Below are 7,627 nucleotides of genomic sequence, written 5' to 3'. Positions count from 1 at the left end.
ACACTGCTGAGGGGAGCAGCGGGCGGGTCAGGAGACGTCTGCCGCGCCATGTGGTCACCTGCGGGGCCAGGAATTGAACTCGCAGTGAAGCAGCTGAGCTGGCTTGCAGTGCAGCGTCCTAACCCGTTGCGCCACCAGGGAGGGCCCACTTTCTAATTTTTTAAAGTATGGAATAGCTTAAACATAAGAAGGATAATACCCCCCACCCACACTGAGTAACAAGTCAGACATAATTAGAAGACCCCTGTGACTTTTCTGTGACCCTCCTTGCTCTCTAGAGGTAACACCATCCTGAATTTGGGGGTTTACAGACCCATAGGATTTTTTTCCAAAGCATTTTTAAAAATCTTTGTAACTTCCATATCTATCAATGAATGATAGTCTTCTGTTTGTTGTATCCTGATATGAATAGCGTTAATCGATAGCCCTTGGGGTGGCACATGTGAGGAGGGGGGGGAGGGGCCCAATGGACTTTGGTGGAGGATTATGGAGGCTTTGGTGGTGGCAGGTGTGGTGACATACATCTGAAGAGGTGTGGCCCTATACCTCTGAATCATATGCAGTGTTGTAAGTTACTGTTACCTCAAATTTAAACAGTAAAATTAAAGCAAAAATTCCTACATTCGGGCAAGTGCTTGGACGCAGAACTAAATTTACAAGGGTCTCTCTGGCCATTCTGTCCATGGCCCCCACCGTGGAGCGCAGAGTCCCAAGGGCCGTGCACAGTTGGAAACTGTGAGCCTCTTCGGAACACACTTAGGGCCCGGGACCCCACATGCCACAGTCCCAACAGCCTCCAGGCCCGGCCTGAGCAGGACCCCCCGAGTGCAGCATCCTGAGGATAGACCACCCACTAAGTATGCACCCCTGGACCAGAGAGGCTGGCTGGCTGTTGGGCTGAGGTGGGGAGAGTGTACGGAGTTGAAGCCAGGCTAGAGTGTCCACACACAGAGGGGTTGGGGTGCGATGCATCTGCAGTCTAGCCTTGGCTTCCCCTCTCGGGGTTCCCACCTCCCCTTCATAAAAGTCTGGCAGTTGGTAACTTGCTTCTCCACTCTGCATTTTTTAGCATTATCTGTGCTCTATCTGTACCCCAGTTTATTGCTTCCCCTCCCATACAGTATTTCTTTTTTAAAAATATGGGTGGAATGATTTTTCACAAGCTTATGATTTTTTTTAAAGATTTATTTATTTATGCACACAAGAACTGGGGTACAGGCCAGAGGTGTGGGGGGCAGGGGGGGTGAGAGGATTCACCAGAGACGGAGTGGGGAGCAGAACAGGCGGCTCTACTGAAATGCACTGCCGAGCCCTGCTGGCCACGAGGGTCAGCTCCCTGGCTGGGGGTGGAACTCGGGCTGCAGTGGCCATGGATAGTTTCGTAGCACTGTGCTTTAACCCACTGTGCCACCAGGGAGGGCCCATACAGTATTTCTTTAAAGTTCTAAGTTTCTGATCCCTGGCCCCTCACCCAGAAGATTCTGACATGGGGGTGGGGGGGGTGAGAGAAGCAGCAGCCAAATCTTCTACATCTTTGAAAGCTCCGTGTGCTGCAGCTGGGCTGTCCCGCAGCCCGGTTTGAGAAACACATGGGAACAAGCCCCTTTTGCCCGCTCCAGGCTTCTCACTGTCGCTGCCCCTCCCAGATCCGCCCGCACTGCCAGCGGCTCTGGCCACCCGCCCGCCGCCGGGGACAGAGCTGGGAGAGCCGGCCGAGGCGGCGAGCGCCCCCTGCAGGAGACAAGCGCCAGCTGCTGAGACCCGCCCACGCCCTCTCCCCACGCCCAACCCAACCGTTGGTGCTCACTCATCTCTCTCCACTTGGACACAAATTCCCAACTCTCTGTCTTCAAACAACGCTCTCACATGACATGGATAGTCTCATGGTCTCCAGTGTGAGAGCCCTTCCTAGAATGGAGAGCAGAGAAGCTACAGGGCTGACAGTTCCTGGCCCACCATCTGGTCCCTGCACCTCTGAATAGCTCAGTCCCTTGTGAATAAAATGGACAAGGGCGTTACCTGGCCCCACAGGCCTGCTCTGAGGATGAGAGCCAAACATAAAGCGATTGCAGTGATGTCTGACCTGCAAGGACTCGGCCTAATGAGTGCTCACTGTGACAGGTGCGTCCCAGCATCAGCTGGGATCTGCTGATGACATCACATCGTCACAGCAGCTCCACAGGGCAAGACTGCTTATGTCCGCGCTGCTCTACAGAGGAGGAAACTGAGGCACAGAGCGACAAAGCAACGTGCCCAAACTCCTAACTTGCCGGAGGCAGAAAATGGTTTGAACCCAAGCCAACATTTCTTCTTCAGTACTTTCATCACTACATCACCACGTTCTGGCTAGATATGTACTCTGCTTGTTTACAGCTGGGGAAACTGAGGCCCAAAGAGGCAAAGTGACTTGCTTCAATTCAACACACACATTAATCAGTGCTGGAGTCCTGGTCTGGACCTGATCGGTTCTGTCTCCTTGCATCGTCTCATGACCACCCGGCCGGCCTGTAGGCCCTGGATGACACGCTGCATCTCAAGAGGACAGCTCCCGACCAAGTGTCTGCGCTCCAGGCACAGGCTTCCAGGCCACCTCAGCTCAGCTGTCCAAGTCAGGAGCTGAAGCTGCCGCTCAGGCTGCGTCTGGCTCGGCACTGGCTCTCCAGGCTTCCTGCAGGCCTTGGCCTCAGATTCTGTTCCCCTGCTCTACAGCAGAAGCTCACACGATGGAAGAAGGAAGCTGGAGTCAGACAGCGCAGGTTCAAACCCAGCTGTGCCCTTTCGTTTCTGCATCACCTTGGGAAAAGTCCTCCTCCCCGGACTCCCATGCCATCACCTCCAAAATGGGGTCACAATCAGTGCTTTGCTAGCTCCTGTGAAGACGACATGTAGTGTGCACACCTGCTACAGTAGGTGCTCGATAAAGGTTAGATGCCTCTGTTCCAGGCCCACCTCCCACTGTGCACGTCTGCCCCCGTCACAGGCCCAGAAGTCCCACCTTCGCGTCCAAGACGGCCCTTGTATAAGGTGGCAGAAGGGAAGGTCATACAAGCCCCGGGCTCACAGGCAGGGCAGCACAACCACACATGAGGCGACCATGCTCCATGGCCTAGCACAGTCCCAGTGACTGTGCCTGGCATTGGGCTCGAGTGGTAAAAGATGAACAAGACCCATGTGACACATCTCACTGGGAAGCACACCAGTGTCCAGTCCAGACTACGCACAGAACCAACCTAATGACGGGACCCACGGACTGGGCATTCACACCATTTTCTGTGCACGGTTTCATTTCACCCTTCCAGACACCATCTCTACCTTACAGCCAGGGAACCCAGATGCAGAGTGAACGAACTTCATGAACTGCTGGGACTGATCTATGAGCTGCCTCAGTTTCCCCTTTTACAATTGTCTGTAATGTTATTCCTGTTTTACAGATGAGAAAACAGACAGAGAATGAAGCTAACCAAGGTCCCATGACATGCAAATGTAGGTGCTGGGATATTTGGACCCTAGGTTTGGACTGACTCCCTTGCTCCCTCCCCTCAAGAGCTGGCTCACTCGACCACTGTATTCTCAAAACAAATCAGACTGTGTCTAGCCTTAGGAGACCCAAGAGCTTGGGGGTGTAACTGGCAGCATCAGACCGCGGTGTTATCAGACAGAGGCAGGTAGGGCTGGTTAGGGGAGCTCACACCAGGAAGGTAGCAACTCTACTTTGAAAGAGTCCTGGAAGGCTTCCTGGAGGTGATGTCAGTGAGACCTGGAAAGAGCTGAGGAGCACAGGGAGCTTGGGGGCGGGCGCTACCTGAGAACACACCCGTCAGGGGCCCTTCCCAAATACAGGACTGCTTGGGTTGGTTAATTTTTATCTCATCCACTCTGCTTCTCTTCTCCACTCCTTACAGCAGAGGCTGAGGCCACATTTCCTGGGCCTCCTTGCCCAGCTTCTGGCGTAGGTGTGGCCAGTGGGAAGCTCCGATGAGAGGTTAAAGGATGGGGGGCACAGGCTGCTTCTCCCCAGACTGTGCTTGGGGAGGGGGGAGTGAAACAGATGGGATGAGGGGGAAGGAGAAGTAGATTCAGTAACTCCTGTTAAAATGGCCCACTGTGACCCCAGCTTTTCTCTGGGTGGCCCCAGATCCTCTCTAATCCCTCTCTTCCCTTTACAGCTCCAGCCCTGGGGGAGGGAGTGGTTTCCCATAGTCACTGTTCTTTAGTTTGCCTCAACCTCCCCTGTTGCTCTTTCTGTCCATTCACCAATTGACTAATTCTCCATACTGGATTCCCTCTCTAGAATCACCTGGCATGGGTCAGGTCTTCCAGGCAAGACCCCTGATATTTTGTATCCTTTTCTTTGTCTATAAAATTAGGGTTCCTTCATTCAGTCAACCAATGTATGAGTATCGACCTTGCGAACACGACTTGAGAAAGGGCACCACAGTCCAAGCGCGGAGTTTGAAATCAGATCGCCTGGTTGTCAAACCCACAAACCTACCTGTGAGTGCAAATCCCCGCAGGGATAACACAGGAAACTAGGCAGACTAAAAGGGGTGAGCATCCAAGTGCTGCCTTTTATCCTTGGGGCTGCCTACTCTGGACTCCCTAGCCGATGCTTGTGTACATGGCAGCCACTGCCTAGGGCTCCAGCTAGTCCCGAGTGGCCTGCTTGCTGACTCCAGGGCTCTCTGGTCCTCAGGCCTTTCCCTACTCCCCCTCCAGAACTGAAACAGAGAGAGGTAGGACAAATAAAAGGAAGCCTTCATTTGCGCCACAGGGAGTCAACTTAAGGGACTCATTATCCCAAGCAGTGGTAGAGTTTTAAGCTATAAATAGGTCTTTAAGAACAGGTTTAGCTAAATCCATAGATGGCAGCGGCGTAGGGAGAAGGTAGAGATGAGCCCCGGAGCACCCACCTTCTGATGGCCTCCTCCCTACTCCTGTTCTTCTGGGGTCCAGAACAGAGGAAGGAGCACTGGGCGGGGAGCCAGGACACCAGGGTTTGGAATCCCAGCTCTGTTGACCAACAAGAGTAGGCACACGTTACTTTCTTGCTCTTAAGCCCGTCTCCTCCTCTAGCATGGGAATCTCTGCTGTGGTGGTCAGTTTAAAATTGCATAGAAGCACCTTCTGCAGCACCGGGCATGTGGTAAGTGCTCCACGAACACCATGAGTGGGGGCCCTCCCTGGTGGCGCCATGGGTTAAGCGCAGCACTGAGGCTGTCTGCAGCCACTGCAGCATGAGTTCGATCCCCAGCCAGGGAGCTGACCCACATGGTGCGGCAGACCTCTCCGGCCTCACCTGCTGCCCCCCCTCAGCAGTGTATTTCAGTAGATCTGCCTGTTCTGCTCCCCACTCTGTCTCTGGTGAATCCTCTCACCACCCCTGCACCTCTGGTCTATACCCCAGTTCTTTATGCATAAATAAAACATAAAATAAACACCATGAATGTTGATTAGCTGCTGCAGGAGGCCATGTCTGGAACTGCAGCCCTCTCCATTAGACTGAGAAGCCTAATGTGATCTTGAGCAAGCTACCTTAGCTCTAGGCTTCAGTTTCCTCATCTGTCAAATGGGAAAAGAGTAACCACACAAGCTGACTCAGGAAAAGATAGTTAAAGTATCACTTAAGAACCAGATATTGTAGCACATGAGAAATAGCACCATAATCCAAGTGTGGAGTTTGACATCAGACTGCTTGGTTTTGCACCCCCTAGATTCCTTCACTGTGCTGTTTCTGGTTCATCAAGCGAAACGGAGATATAATGGCAACTACCTTGCAGTGTGACTGAGGACAATATACTAACAAAGATAAAGTGTTTAGAGTAATAGCAGGCAGAGTATTTTAAGTGTTAGTACCCCAACAGTTAGGGTAACCCCCAGCATACGTCTCAGGGTACCTACAGGGCCTGGGAATCACTGGCCTACATCCCACATCCAGCCCCACACTCCTGCCTGTATGACCTTGCACAAGTCACTTCTCTCTGAACCTCGGCCGTCTCTATTCCACTACAGCAGAAGACAGCAGCAGTTTTCTTAGGCTACCAGAACACAACAAAGCCCAAGCAGTGCTGGCATGGGGCAGGTGCTCCTTTGAAGTGTGATCCCTTAGTTCCGGTCCTCAGCATTTTCCTCCAAGGTCCACTTCAGCAGACACCTGAGCCAGAGTAACTCCACTGCTTCTGGAAGTCTCCCCATTGAGTCTCCCCGAGGCCAGAACAAGCTGCATGTTCTGGTGGGAAGAACCTGGAATTAGCAATGTTCCCTCTCTGGGTCTTGGGCTTCCCTCTGCTCCAGAGGTGTGTTACCTTCTCTACTGTAACTAACACTCAGCAATCTTATGATTCCGTGGCAAAGGTCAATGTTAGATTAAGCTTTAGTGGGGCTGCGCCCGAATGCCAGATATGCTTGGGAGACGGGTGGGCAGCGGCAGGGTGCACCCTACAGTGATGTGCACGGGCTGAGGCAGATGTACACTGGAAAACTGCCCTGGGCATGGAAACCAGCCTGCCATCACGCCACGGTTGAGGCAGCTGTGTGTGTATGCGGGTGGGGGTGGGGGGGAGTGGTTGCTTTGCAAGCCATATCCTCCTGAATAGGAGGGCAGAGGCCTCCAGGATCTAGTCCTTCAGAGGCTCCAGGCTCCACCTCTGTAACAAAAACCTGTTCCTAGTGAAGGACCCTTCATGCTGAGGTGCACACCTATCATAACAGCTTAAGCAACCTTTGTCCTTTCAAATAGATTTCCTTCCTAGACTTTTTTGTATTCTTTCCCCCCAAACTTGTATTTTTCAATCGAGGAAAGTAACTTGTGCGAGAGGTTTTAAGCAAGACGCCAGCCAAACCCCCTCACAAAACGCTGGAAAGGATCTAACAGAGGGTCGTGCCAAAGGCAGCACTTGTGGCTTCAGGAGGGGACAGACCTTTTCTTAAGGGCTCGGGCCTGCCCTTAAAGACCGTTACGGTCGGCCGAGGAGAGCTGCAGCTCCAGCTCTATTACGGCAACGGGCAACACCAGGCTCACGGAGGGCCAGGCAGCGCGCTCTCCACGTCCCCACGCTCCAGCCAGCGCGACCGGCCTCCCGAGTCCCTTTCCTAGCGGTGACCGTGGACCAACCACTTCCCATCGCCACACATCAGTTTCCTTATTTGAACAAGGATTCCATGCGCCATCTTCCCAGAACACAGTAAACCTAACAGGGAAGGATTCGACGGGGTGCGACCGAGCATAAATCACCCGGCCCGGAGCCAGCCAGACCAAACAACTGCACGGCCGCCCCGCCTCCCAGGTGCTGCACGGTTTTCCGGTGGTTCCGGGGGCGTGGCCAGGTGGAAGCCACGCCCCCGGGACTTGGGGCGGGCCTTCGCCGCGCCCAACCCGGCGGCCCGGGGAAGGGACCCAGTCATGATGTCACACATCAACCCTGCGTAACGCTCCGCCACGAGAGAAAGTAGTCCCCAACCTAGAAAGGACTCCGTCACCCAACCAGGAAACATATGGAACTCCAAACTTGCTTCTTGATCGATTATGGCCTTGAGGCCTCGGGGTGACCTTCCGGCAGGCTGGAAACCTGCCTTTCCCCCGACTAGCGTAGGAAGTAGTTCCGGCCCTCAGTAGGCCGATGGGTCCCTC

Source organism: Condylura cristata, unplaced genomic scaffold, assembly GCF_000260355.1.
Source record: "Condylura cristata isolate star-nosed mole 26May11 unplaced genomic scaffold, ConCri1.0 scaffold00022, whole genome shotgun sequence".
NCBI lineage: Eukaryota > Metazoa > Chordata > Mammalia > Eulipotyphla > Talpidae > Condylura > Condylura cristata.
Note: the sequence above shows the minus strand (reverse complement) of the source record.